Consider the following 15454-nt stretch of genomic DNA (forward strand, 5'->3'; position numbering starts at 1 on the left):
GTCATTTTTTACATATTTTTTGTTTGATACATTGCTTTTAAGTAATCGCAAAATTTGCAAATCCTTCAGTGCAATCGCAAAATAAGGAATAGCAAATTTTGCTACTCCTTATTTTGCATCAAACTTGTTTGATACATACCATTTGTCTAATTAACATTCGCAAAGGCCGAAATTCGCAGAATTTTGATCTTTGCGAATGCTAATTAGCTTGATACATATGGCCCCAAGTGAGGCCTGTCTTGCAACATGGTGCATCTTTTGCATCACTGCTGCATTGGTTTCATGTGGTACGTTTTTTTTACACCATGACATATCTGCCTAAATGCATCAATTTGTAATTTTGTCGCCTCATAGCAAATCTTTTGCACCGCCGCTGCATCATAAAAGTGACGCACAGTGGCGCAAAAGAGGCATACACCTATCATAAATCTGTCCCTAGCATTTTAAATGATTAATCCAGGATGACGATAAGGTATGGCCTACCCAAAGGTTTGTTTAAGGTGAGGCCTACTCAGGATTGCAGATTAAAGTTACGCTTGATGAAGAATACAGAGGAGATAATACATGTAAAGGCCTACCAATGAAGTAAGTAATGTGCACTTTATTTCGCAAGTCATCATAAATGTATCCCTAAGCTTCTTATCTTGTTACAGATGAACCACCATATGTACCATCAAACTATTTTGCATTTCCTAAATTGCGAATTTTAAGGAATAAATAGCAATTCTTTACCATTCCTAATTTGCAATGAGCAAATTGCTAATTGCAAATTACCCATTCATTTCCATGGACTAGGAGGCTTATAGCAATGAAGGTTTAATTTGCGATTAGCAATTTGCTCATCACAAATTAGGAATTTTTTCAAGGGTGCAGGGGTATCTCAAGAACACCCTGCTGCACCCCTGAAAAAGAAATTTGGGGGCATATGGCGCACATACATGCCCTAATGACATGTATTGGCGTCATATGGCACCTTTTGTTTTTTGGAAAAAAATGCTTTTTTAAAAGAATTCGCAAATTACCACAAACTAGAAGTTGGTGGTAGTTTCCAAATCCTTAATGTTATTTTTTACATATTTTTTGTTTGATACATTGCATTTAAGGAATCGCAAAATTTGCAAATCCTTCAGTGCAATCGCAAAATAAGGAATAGCAAATTTTGAATTAAGGACATTTTAAGTCATTTCCACATGTGCAGTGTTTTCAAATTATGATTTGAAAATCGTTTTTGGGGAAAAGTAATGGTTTGCAAATTTATGACAAGGACATAATGGTGTATGCTTCTCTATAAGGCATTTCAGTGTCTCTGATGTCATTTTTCCCATATTACATTATAAGACCTTTCCCCATGGAGCACATTCCTTGTAAATATGCTCCCACCTGTGCATGGTGAATTTAGATTTTGACTGTTTGAGTCACATAGCCATGTTAAAAGTGACCCAAAAAAATTGGAAACGCTTTAAAAAAACACATTCATGTGTCTTAAGGACATTTTAAGTCATTTCCCCGTAGACAGTGTTTTGTAAGTGGCGCAAAAGAGTCATACACCTATCATAAATCTGTTCCTAGCATTTTAAATGATTAATTCATGATGACGATAAGGTGTGGCCTATCCAGAGGTTTGTTTAAGGTGAGGCCTACTCAGGATTGCAGATTAAAGTTACGCTTGATGAAGAATTCAGAGGAGATAATACATGTAAAGGCCTACCAATGAAGTAAGTGATTTGCACTTTATTTCGCCAGTCATCATAAATGTATCCCTAAGCTTCTTATCTTGTTACAGATGAACCACCATATGTACCATCAAACTATTTTGCATTTCCTAAATAGCGAATTTTAAGGAATAAATAGCAATTCTTTACCATTCCTAATTTGCAATGAGCAAATTGCTAATTGTAAATTACCCATTCATTTCCATGGGCTAGGAGGCTCATAGGAATGAAGGTGCAATTTGCGATTAGCAATTAGCTCATCACAAAATAGGAATTTTTCCAAGGGTGCAGGGGTGTCTCAAGAACACCCTGCTGCACCCCCTGAAAAAGAAATTTGGGGGCATATGGCGCACATACATGCCCTAAGGGCATGTATGGGCGTCATATGGCACCTTTTGTTTTTTGGAAAAAAAGCTTTTTGAAAAGAATTCACAAATTACCACCAACTAGAAGTTGGTGGTAGTTTCCAAATCCTTAATGTCATTTTTTTACATATTTTTTGTTTGATACATTGCATTTAAGGAATCGCAAAATTTGCAAATCCTTCAGTGCAATCGCAAAATAAGGAATAGCAAATTTTGCTATTCCTTATTTTGCATCAAACTTGTTTGATACATACCATTTGTCTAATTAGCATTCACAAAGGCCGAAATTCGCAGAATTTTGATCTTTGCGAATGCTAATTAGCTTGATACATATGGCCCCAAGTGAGGCCTGTCTTGCAACATGGTGCATCTTTTGCATCACTGCTGCATCGGTTTCATGTGGTACGTTTTTTTTACACCATGACATATCTGCCTAAATGCATCAATTTGTAATTTTGTCGCCTCATAGCAAATCTTTTGCACCGCCGCTGCATCATAAAAGTGACGCACAGTGGCGCAAAAGAGGCATACACCTATCATAAATCTGTCCCTAGCATTTTAAATGATTCATCCAGGATGACGATAAGGTGTGGCCTATCCAGAGGTTTGTTTAAGGTGAGGCCTACTCAGGATTGCAGATTAAAGTTACGCTTGATGAAGAATATAGAAGAGATAATACATGTAAAGGCCTACCAATGAAGTAAGTGATTTGCACTTTATTTTGCCAGTCATCATAAATGTATCCCTAAGCTTCTTATCTTGTTACAGATGAACCACCATATGTACCATCAAACTATTTTGCATTTCCTAAATAGCGAATTTTAAGGGATAAATAGCAATTCTTTACCATTCCTAATTTGCAATTAGCAAATTGCTAATTGCAAATTACCCATTCATTTCCATGGGCTAGGAGGCTCATAGGAATGAAGGTTGCAATTTGTGATTAGCAATTAGCTCATCACAAAATAGGAATTTTTTCAAGGGTGCAGGGGTATCTCAAGAACACCCTGCTGCACCCCTGAAAAAGAAATTTGGGGGCATATGGCACACATACATGCCCTAAGGACATGTATTGGCGTCATATGGCACCTTTTGTTTTTTGGAAAAAAATGCTTTTTGAAAAGAATTCGCAAATTACCACAAACTAGAAGTTGGTGGTAGTTTCCAAATCCTTAATGTCATTTTTTACATATTTTTTGTTTGATACATTGCATTTAAGGAATCGCAAAATTTGCAAATCCTTCAGTGCAATCGCAAAATAAGGAATAGCAAATTTTGAATTAAGGACATTTTAAGTCATTTCCACATGTGCTGTGTTTTCAAATTATGATTTGAAAATCGTTTTTGGGGAAAAGTAATGGTTTGCAAATTTATGACAAGGACATAATGGTATATGCTTCTCTATAAGGCATTTCAGTGTCTCTGATGTCATTTTTCCCATATTACATTATAAGACCTTTCCCCATGGAGCACATTCCTTGTAAATATGCTCCCACCTGTGCATGGTGAATTTAGATTTTGACTGTTTGAGTCACATAGCCATGTTAAAAGTGACCCAAAAAAATTGCAAACGCTTTAAAAAAACACATTCATGTGTCGTAAGGACATTTTAAGTCATTTCCCCATGGACAGTGTTTTGTAAGTGGCGCAAAAGAGGCATACACCTATCATAAATCTGTCCCTAGCATTTTAAATGATTAATACAGGATGACGATAAGATGTGGCCTATCCAGAGGTTTGTTTAAGGTGAGGCCTACTCAGAATTGCAGATTAAAGTTACGCTTGATGAAGAATACAGAGGACATAATACATGTAAAGCTCTACCAATGAAGTAAGTAATGTCCACTTCATTGCGCCAGTCATCATAAATGTATCCCTAAGCTTCTTATCTTGTTAGACATCAACCGCCATATGTATCATATAACTATTTTGCATTTCCAAAATAGCGAATTTTAAGGAATAAATAGCGATTCTTTACCATTCCAAATTTGCGATGAGCAAATTGCTAATTGCAAATTACCCATTCATTTCCATGGGCCAGGATGCCCATATGAATGAAGGTGCAATTTGCGATTAGCAATTAGCTCATCGCTAATTAGGAATTTTTCCAAAGGTGCAGGGGTGTCTCAATAACACCCTGCTGCACCCCTGAAAAAGAAATTTGGGGGCATATGGCGCACATAAATTTTAACAACATTCCTTTACCTCAAAAACGATTTTCAATTCATAATTTGAAAACACTGCCCACAGGGAAATTACTTAAAATGTCCTTAAGACACATGAAAGTGTTCTTTTATTGCCTTTCCAGCATGGTTGGGTCACTTTTAACATGGCTATGTAACACAAACATTTAAAATCTAAATTTGCCATGCACAGGTAGGAGCATATTTACAAGCAATTTGCGCCACAGAGAAAGGTCTTACATTAAAATGGGAAAAATAACATCAGGGACAGTCAATTGCCTTATAAAGAAGCATACACCATTATGTCCTTGTCATAAATTTAAAAACTATTCCTTTTCCCCAAAAACGATTTTCAAATCATAATTTCAAAACACTGCACATGGGAAAATTACTTAAAATGTCCTTAAGACACATAAAAGCGTTTTTTAATTGCCTTTGCAGCATGTTTGTATCACTTTTAACATGGCTATGTAACACAAACATTCAAAATCTAAATTTTCCATGCACAGGTGGGAGCATATTTACAAGCAATTTGCGCCACATAATTCATAATTTTCTCCTTAAAGCACACTATTCTCTATCTAAATTAAAGAAATCTTTTCTCACCTTAGCAAATACTTTGAGTTTGAAAACAGTCTCAGAAACACACCAATTTGTCTTCAGCAGAGCAAAAGGTATGCACTCCAGAGTCTGCAGCTATCAAAAGCACAGAAATGCTGTAATTCTTCACACATATCTCTCATGTCACCCAATCAAAACTCTTCCCTCCCTTTTTTTCAAATGAAAACCCTTCCCCCCTCTGCCCTTTCTGCCTATTTTGCATAGCAACCACCTCTTGGAAGACCTCTGGTGTTTGCAAGTTCACACAACAATGTTGCAATTGAACTCTGAACTCTCAGTGCACCTGCACATCCAGTGCATTCTTTCATTTAATGATTTTTTCCTGACCACTCAAAATACATCTTTCAAATAACTCATCCGTGCACCCTAACTTTCTGTTTTCAGCAATCAAAATCCACCAATCACTGTTACTGCTTCATGAACACAGAAACTCCACAGTTTTTTTCATTTTAAACTCTCATTTTTTCAACTGCCATTTCATTGCCACACTTCATCTGACTGCAGGAGAACCTTCTCTCACCATGTTTTCTGTCTGGATTGTTGGACATAGTTTTATTCACTGGGCTCACAGGTACGCTGAAAACAGGAATTTACCTAACCTCAATTTACAAGATGTGGAAAGTAAGTGGTTTGGCCACAGAGGATTAAAATGTCACCAATTGATACCATTGGTGAAAACCTTTATGCATTTGCCCAAACCTGACCTGTTAATTGTGCACTGTGGAGGTAATGATTTGGGCACTTTGTCTGGGGTAGGTCTGGAAATGCTTTTAAAGGACACCTTTGAGCAATTGATGGCACTTTTTCCTCAGACTGCCTTGGTATATTCAAATATATGCCAAAGACAGAAATGGAGGTGGTCAAACCAATTTTGTCCACAAATTGAGAAGTCGAGGAAGCATGTAAACAAATCTGTTTCAGCTTACATGAGAGACCATGGAATGGGCTCCATGTACAACAATAACTTGCGTTACTACATGCAAGATATCTACAGAGGAGATGGAGTTCACTTCTCAGATGAGGGCAACAGAATTTTCACTCTGAATTTAAGACTGTGCATTGGTACCTACTTATAAGTACCTAAATGTACCATAAACCCAAAAGCTCTTCTCAGAGCTACCCTACATCTGATCACTCACAATTATTAATTTACTCTAACATTTTTCACTAATTTTCAACAAAGTACGCTCCCTGGGGCGCTACCCGGTACGCGAACCGGGAGCTAACCTCGCGACATTTTTTAAAAAAATGTTTTTTTTTCGCACATATAAGCCTCCTCAGCCACCCTCACAAAACCTAGGGGGTCAAGATAAGTCTACCATGCCCCCTTCTACCCATTCTGAACATTATTTGCCCTCCATCTTGTATCTTAATTCGACCGAAACACAAAATGGTGGACTCCCGTAACGCTTAAGGTTCGCGAACCGGGGCGCTCAACCGTTCGCGTACCGGGTCGCTCCCTGGGAAGCGCACCATCAAAAAAGGTGGGAAAGTAGTTCACAGAAAAGCCACTGGAGACAATTTCACCAAATATAGACTAGCTCATACTACATACCAATCCCTACCATTTTCACAAATTTGATTGGAATTCCATTTAGCCATTTAGCCTGTAGACCTCTCTAAATACCGTGAGGTAAATTACTTCACAAAACACATCTGAAGTGTTGGAATTGACAACCAATTAATATGTTACTTTCATTTTCTACTTTTTTTACCTGACATTTCATTGGTTATATACCTGAATATATATAAAGGAAGAGAAGAAAACACAGCCATTTTGACTACTACTTCTTGGTGTACATTTCAATAGGATTTTCACTAATTCCTTCAACTTCTTTCTAAAGGTAAGTTTTTATTTTTAAAACTGAAGTATATTGTGCACTATAAGTTAATATGGTAAACTTTTTCTGATAGTTATATACTATCCCTCTGTAGTAGTTATAGATTTAGATAGACTTCTCTGTTATAGTTATGGATGGAGTTAGGCTTCTCTTGTATAATTATGAATTTACTTACGTTAAATCACGTACACTTTTTTATATTCCTACTTCCACTCTGATACTATACACTGCCCAAAATTAATCCCAACAGTGCCCTATCTCTATTAATATATATTTTTTAATCTAAATTTCAGGCAAAATGGAAGGCGAACAGAAAGTTGAATTTCAAATTGTCCTGCAAGAGAGCAGCCAAGAAATCATTGATGAAAATGATATTGAATTTTTCGATGAAACTTTAGACAAAGAACTACTGCAATGTGTACAAGCAGTAGATAACCTCCTTGAAAATGAGGACATTTTACACCCTCAGAGACTACAATGTATATTCAATGATAATTATGAAATTTCTGACAATGAAATGTTAGAAAGTTTAATAAATTATGAAACACAATCACAATAAAAAAAATGCTTAAAAAATAAAGAAAATAAAAAATAATCAACAAAACCAACAATCAATTAACATACATCATTTGAAAAGTCTATCATTCATTTTTCATTGTAGTACGCTGCCTAGAACGCTTCCCGGTTCGCGGACCGGGCGCTACCCACGCAAAAAAACAAAAAAATTTTTTTTTGCCCCGCGGGGCCCTTTTAAAGCCTTCACATTAAAGCTAGGGGGTCAGGGAGGATCTACTATGCCCCCTTATGGTTATTTCCCCCTTTGTTTTGGCCTCCTCTTGTCTCTCAATCCTACCGAGAGACAAGATGGCGGCCGCTCCGGACTGTTTAGAATGTTGACAGACACCGTAGAGCCAATCAGCTTCGCTACGCGAAGTTCCGGTACGCTTAAGGTCCGCGGACCGGAGCGCTGCCTGGAGCGCGCTTACAGATATATATCTTTTTTTAAACGTTAATTTCTCAAAATCCACTGGAGCACATATATTGAGACCTACAAAAGGCACATCGGGCTACCAGTCCCTACAATTTTGCCAAGTTTCATGCAAATCCATTCAGCCGTTCGGGCTAAAAGTGAGGCCAACCGCCCTATGGAAAACTCAATGTTAAAAACACGTTTTGGGACCCCCCTTTTTTCTCGGCCCCCCCTTGACGAACCCCCCCCCAAATTTCCAGGGGCTGCTCAGAAACAAAATGTTCCATTTTCCAGAAAATTTCAGCCAATTCCGTCCACAAACGCCAAAGTTATTAGACATAGAATTTTCAAAAATCCCATAGGGAAAAAATCCTAACTATATATACCTACTGGCGACCGCCAGGAGGTAATATATATAAATATATATATATATATAAAGACCAAGGCCTTTCGGAGGCCGAAACGTTATGCTTGACGAAGGTGCTGATTAAAATCTTCTCACCTGAACTCCTGGGTCTCGTGTTCCTTGTTGTAGCGGCGCCTGGCAATCTTGAAGCGGTGTCCTCCAGCTTTGAGCGTTTGGAATATATATATATATATATATATATATATATATATATATATATGTATATATATATATATATATATATATATATATATATATATATATTTTAGTGTGTGAGTCAAGTGTTACCAGCTAATAAAGTCAAGTGTTACAAGCTATAGAAACATACAAAAGTAGCAAGGTAAAGTGATCAGAGCAAGTAAACGCTGCTGCTTAGTCTATCTGATATATTTAGGCCTGAGCGTTAGTAAATCACTTGTCTCTGCAGATTCAGGTTCGATGGTGTGTGTGAGCAGCTGTATTTAATATATCACGTGCTGTCACATGCTCATTACCTACTATCTGCCTTTTGTGCTAATCACCCATGACACGCTGAACAGAATGTAAGGCATGTATTACTACAGCGCAGTCCATGGTATAGCATCATTGAGGCCTCGCGTGTCTCTGCGTAGTTTGAAAATCCATTTTTGTTCCCTAATGAATTTGGAAACATCACTGATTTGTGTCGGTATATACGGTTTTTCCAACACTGTCCATGAAAAATCCTCAGCTTTATGATCACAGTCTACTAAATGTTTAGCCAGTTAAGTATTGGTTTTCTTACAACTGAATGTGCTCTTGTGCTCCAACATCTGGAACTTAACTTTTCGGGTGGTCATACCCACATACCGAATCTTGCATGGGCAAGTGACCAAATAGATCAAATTGTTGCTGTTGCAGTTGGTAAAATGCATCTGAACCCAGGGTCTGTTAGTTCGTATGTCTATAGTTTTTGACTGTTGGGTCTGTGGACAGATTGCGCAGGCACTGCAGGGAAAATGACCTTGCACTGCTGGTAAATCCCATAGTGTGCCAACAGCTCTAGGAAAAGCGCCTTTAGGCTGGGTATGTACAAGTTTATCCCGTAGATTGGTGCCTCTCTCGAAAAAGAAAAGAGGAAGGGGGATTTTATCATTGCAGCTATTTAATATCCGACAATGTTTTCGGATACATTTTTGTATCCCGTTGATCAAAACACTGTAGGTGTTTACAAAGGTTAATCGTCCTAGAGGTGGTTTCTCCATGGGTGGCTCTAGAAGTGCCTCATGATTATTGTTAGTGGCACGTTTCAAAGATCATTGTATAAGCTTTATAGGATATTTTCTCGCTCCTAGTTGCTCAGACAGATTTCTGGCATGCTCTTTGTATTTACTCTGTGTGGAGCAATTCCTCCAAACCCGAAGGAATTGGCCTTATAGCAGATTGTTGCTCAGATTTTTGGGATGTTGACTATTGTAACGCAAAAGTGAGTTATGAGCCATCAGCTTTCTGTAAAGTTCGCTCTCTAGACCAGTAAATGTTGAGAATATAGATAAATCCAGGAAAGCCAGTTTGTTTTTATCCAACCTTCCTGGAATTGAGCCAGTGTTGAAACTGCTTGATGGAATCAGGATTACCTCACCACACCACCAGTACACCATTGATGTACTGTTTCCAAAGACGGATCGACTAAAAAAAAGTGTTATCAGGTGTAAGGACATATTCCTGCTCAAAGGAGTGCACATATACATTCGCCAAACTTAGCGCAAAAATGCTCCCCATGCTGGTACCGGAAATTTTTCATGTAAATGGTTTCTTCAAATCTAAAAAAGTTCTCCTTCATGGCCAGCTGGGCAGAGGCCATGATGATGTGGCCTGGGGTTATAGGCCCAAGCTCTGCATTAGTCAGTATCATGGCAATTGTATCTAGAGTCTCATCTTGTGGAATCGAGGTGTACAATGATTCGACATCAAAGGAGACTAAATAGTCTTACTCTGAGTCAAATTTCACTTGAGGCAACAGACGTAGCACATCTTTCATATCCATTGAGATATGATGGTATCTTTTTTACAATGGGCCACAAAAAATGGTCCACAAAAGTGGACAGTGTTTCTAAAATTGAACCTAGGCCAGATATTATGGGTCTACCCGGAGGTGGTCTATGGGATTTATGCACCTTCGGCAAAGTGTAGAAATAAGGCATGACTGGGTGCGTAGTCTGTAAAAAACCCGCCCTTTTGTGGAGTAATCCAGCCTTCATTACTTGCCTCTTCCATTAGAACGCTGATGGTTCCTCTGATCCTCTCTGTGGGATCTTCCTTGAGGGGATGATATGGTCTTCTATCTCCCAGCTGGAGAAGACTTTCTGCCCAATAGGTGTCAGTTTCTAAAATGACAATGGCCCGCCTTTGTCGGCAAGTTTGATGGTTATTCCCTGATCTTCTGTTAGAGTTTGCAGGGCTTTTTGTTCTTTCTTGGGTAGATTGCTATATGTACCTTTCATTTTGGTGTATAGATTGGCTACCTCTTCTTGAACTGCTCTCTCAGATGTCAACACTTGTGGTGGAACACTAAGGGAAGGAGGGTTAAAAATGGAATCTTTCTTGAGACCGGTATTGCTATCATCCTTAGAATGTTGCACTGATTCTTTGTCTTTAAAGAAATAGTGTAAGTGTATCTTACGAAAGAATTGTGCAAGTTCACACTGAGTTTGGAAAGCATCTCCTTGAAAAGTAGCCATAAAACCTAGTCCTCTATTCAGAATGAGTTCCTCATCACATGTTAAAGACCTCTTGGTGAGATTAACTATCAGACTGGGTCCGCACTCATCCATGGTTGGGCTGGGTTATTTTTCATGTGGGTGCGAGTTCCCATATGTGTAGCAGGTGGTTGGTCCCAGTGGACCTGAGTTGGTAGGTTTCTCCGTTTGCCTCCGGTCCTTCTGGGGCCAAACCCTAAAAAAGACTGGTTGTTAAAGTCTTGTGGATACGTTTGAAAAGGGATCATGGGGGCTTGAAATTGTTGTTGTGGATACCCCCATGGTGTGGGTGGCCACCACTGTTGAAACTGAGGTGTGGCTTGACCCCTCCGCCAGGTGGATCTATTAAACCTATGAACCTCCCTCGACCTCTGTATTGTTGATTATTTGTCCCAGATGTCTCTGAGTCACTAGAGCTCTCTTCTGAGCTGGTTCCAGAATAAGAAGAGCCATGCCTCCGTCGATTTTAATTGAACTCAGGTGGGGTGTAGCTATCACTGGTGTAGGGCTAGATTATGTCGTGTTTGAACCGCACTAGATCTTTCTTGAATTTCTCTATTTTTGTAAGCAGTATGGAATCTGTAAAATCTTTATTAGATTTATTGGATTCTTTTTGTTTTTTTCCTGAAAAGAGTGGCCGTAATGATGGCCTTAATTTGGGATTCCAATACTTGGATTTCTATTAGAATGGAATCAACCACTCATTTCACCGTGCTTCTTATCAAGATCACCCAGTCACGCATGCAGCGCCATGCTATTAACAACCAATCTTTCAGAAAGGCTTTGTCTTGAAGAAATAATCAGGGAGCATTAGTCACAATCAGTCCGGAAGGAGCACAGTTACCCCTTAAATATTCAGCCATAATGGATCCATGGATGAGAGTCCATGAGTGGGACTTTTTAAGAATTAGGGGCAGATGTATCAAGCCTTTTGCGACTCGCAAAGGCCAAAATTCGCAGAATTTCAGCCTTTGCGAATCGCAAAACGTCCTTTTTGCATGTTTTTGAATGTATCAAAAAATCGCAATTTAAGGAATTGCAAAAAATTGCGATTCCTTATTTTGCCATAGCATTTAAGGAATCGCAATTTTTGCGATTCCTTAAATGCTATGTATGTAGCAATTTCAAATTGCGAATTTGTTTAACAAATCGCAAATTACCAACAACTTGTTGTTGATGGTAATTTGCGAATTCTTTTATTAAAGCACAATTTGTCATTTTTTAAGGTGGCATGTGACGCACACACATGCCCATAGGGCATGTATGTGCGCCATATGCACACACATGTACATTTCAGGGGTGCAGCAGGGTGTCTTTGAGACACCCCTGCACCCTTGAAATAATTCTCAAATTGCGATTAGCAAATTGCAAATTCGCAATTAAAAAATTACTGCACAATCATTACTATGGGCCTCCTGGCACCTAGGAATGAATGGGAAAATATTCCTTAATTGCGAATTCGCAAATTCCTTAACAATCGCTATTTAGAAATCGCAAATGGCTATCTTGATACATCTGCCCCTTAGTACCTTTGCCCAGTCGTCTACACTGGACACTGTTGTGTTGATAAAGCTGTCAAGAATGCTCGGGTGGTATATAGTATTGATTGATAAAAAAGCGCCATAATGCGCTAACCCACTGAATTCTGCCATTTCTGCAGAGGGCCTAACCCCAATCAATAAGAAGGAGAATGTCTATACAATATAAAAAACGGAATAGCCGACGGCAGTATCTCACTAGTATAGTACTCAAAAAACGACCCGCAGCCAGCAGCTGCTCAAGAACAAAAATAACTACAGTTGAGGTGGAGGGTCCTAGGGAAATTTATAGACCAGCCTCGGATTTACTCCCCAATAGATTCCTTCACAACACCACGAAATAATCAAAGGGTCTGACCACATACCACAGCCCTTTCATTCGGCTTTGGACTGATTTAAGTCACATGGATATCTTGTGGTATGTTTGAGCTTTCTATGATACTTTACACAGAAGAGGCGCAGCACTTTCTAGTTTTGCAGAGTACGCATGTCAGATGTCTAATAACCACACGTACCTAACATTTGACCTGCTATCACGTGGGAAGTTTTGCTTTAGAAAGGGCTAACTTTCACGTGATCTTTTCTAGCCTCTGTTTCTAGGTACCGATTCACACTGTGGTGCATGGCATTATTCTGCATCAATAAAGTTTTTGGAGAAGTCTATACCTTATATTTGCCTATTTTTTTCTGAATAATAAGTAAGAACACTATTGTGGGGATATCAAAGGGTAAATATATGGGGGATTAGGTAATGAGGATAGACACAGGGTGTCGTGAATTTTACCTCCTTCCTCTCCCTACAGCAAGGCCTCTTCTACCTGAGTTGGTAGCGGTGGTGAGGTCTTGTCCTTCGTGAGCACATAATAATAATATACTTTATTGAAGTTAGTTAACTCGTTGGGTATGACAAATGATATACCTCAATGTATACCGCCATTCTTTGGACTCTGTGTGTGTGTGTTTCAGTCTGAGTACTACAATTGTTTGTTGGTTTTCCTACAGATACCGTTAGCATCCTGTCGATAGGAAGGATTTGAAACTGGTACAGAAGGTTGTATTGATTCCAACCCTACTTCTTCTTTTTATTTTATTTTTTTCATCTTGATTCATTCATAGATATTTTAAATGCGGTAGCAACGAGAATTTCAGATAGGTCCTGAAGAAAGCCAGATACTAATGGACCTGAAGGCTGAAACAAGTCGACGTCATGTACAAGCAGTTATGTTTGAGATCTGCTTTTTGCACTGTTTTTAATTAAGGATTACAAGGGATATCCAAATACACGTTTTTTCTTCCTTGTAAATCCTTTTTTATCCTACACTTTCACATCACTGCACTGCACCCATCATTCCCGCACATCTTTGATGATCACATCTGTGCATTGAGAATTTTGTTTCTTCTTGCTTCTTTGTTCCTCCTATATGACCCATCTAAGTTCATCCAAGGGAAATTCCTCTATGATCAGGAGGTCAAGTGGATGGTAGGAAAGATACCCAGATGATGATACTGATCACTTTGGTGAATGATGGGAATCCGACTGCTCAAACTGGTCTTTTTTTTTCTGTAATTCTATGTCAGGACCGGAGGCGAGGATTATGCTTTACTTTCTCCACTTTATTAGCAAGCAGCCATTTTAAAGAACTGGTAAAAAACTATCATTCCCATGCACCATAGGGAATGGTATAGAGTTTTGAACAGAGAGTACAAAGATCATGTACAGAGTGTCCATAGGAATCCACCAATCACAGGGCATCCGACACCACATAGTCCTCTGTCAGCCTCTACTCCCCCTCTTTCTTCACTGCTTGCAGCCAGATAGGTGCTTTTCCCTTTTCCCTTTCTCTCAGAGAATGTATTTTGGTTTTAACTGTCTTTGACCTTGTTGGTTTAAATGACTTTTGTGATCGTTATGAATTCATTCTTTATCAAGCTAGCTGCTTATGTATGCCTCTCTGTGTTTTTGCCCTGCTTTATATTTTGCCTTTGGTAACAGTCACCTTGTTATCGCCTCAGTAGTGCTTTTCATGCTGCATGTGGATTTCACAGCGTCGCGGGCATTTGCACAAACTCGCTAGCGGTCCTTCACTTTCACTGCTGCGAGTTCGTCTGAAGGCTTTTTTTCCCTGCTCGTGTTGACAAACGATCCCTCTACTCGGGACTGTTTGTTTGTCGGCCGTGGGTGCTTCAACTCCCTAGCGGACGTTATGGTGCTGGCTCGCGGCCCGCTCCTCTGACCGCTAGAGGGAGTCTGTGTGCCCTCTTCACGCAGCGCGCTCTAACGGCATTTTGCGCATTCCACACATTCCGCACATTCTTCAGCCGGTGAGCAGCGCCACTATGGAGCCTTGGTCTGCCTTTACGCCTGTTGGGGTCTGTACTCTGCCTTAAGGCAATACATCTTCTGTACACACCCGTTTTCGGGTCTGTAGCCTGCCATTAGGCAGTGGTGTTTCCTCATTCGGGGGTCAGTTTATGCCATTTTTTTTATATTCTCCTGGGAAGGGAGTCCGTTAGGTTGGAATTTATATTCCAAGGACCCATTTCTTCACGGCAGACTGCCCATTTATATTTCCTTGCACCTGGGCTGTTGGGTCCTGGGCAATAGCACTATTTCATCGCAGGCTCTGCTTGCCCAAATTGGAGGCTGACACCCAGCCCCCCATTTCTGACCTACAGGTCTTTGAGTTGCCCACTTACCGTCCGCAGGGTTTTAATTCCTGGTATCATGGATTCCTATCAGGAGACTTACCCTGATAACCAGTGTGAGGAGGAGCCCCTTAGCGCCCTTACTTGGGATGATTCCTTTTATGACACAGGCAATGGCTCCATTAGAGGATCCCCTCAGGCATAAAATTGGTGCGCTGAACCCTACACTAGGGAATGCTGTGTCTGATGCTTAGCCCCCACCTTTGAAGCGTCCCTGAGACTCGGGCGTTGGCACCGATGCCTTCAGACACCTTAAGCAGGCATTCCTGGCCAGTTCCCAAGTGCCCACAGCCCCTGTTGCAGTGACTCCGGTGGCAGTCTCGCCTGGTACCCAGGGGGCGAATGATCAGGGCAATGCGGATGATTAAGGGGATGCTGAGGATGAGGCTGGTCCC

The sequence above is a fragment of the Lissotriton helveticus genome, chromosome 4_1, assembly GCF_964261635.1.
Source record: "Lissotriton helveticus chromosome 4_1, aLisHel1.1, whole genome shotgun sequence".
Lineage (NCBI taxonomy): Eukaryota > Metazoa > Chordata > Amphibia > Caudata > Salamandridae > Lissotriton > Lissotriton helveticus.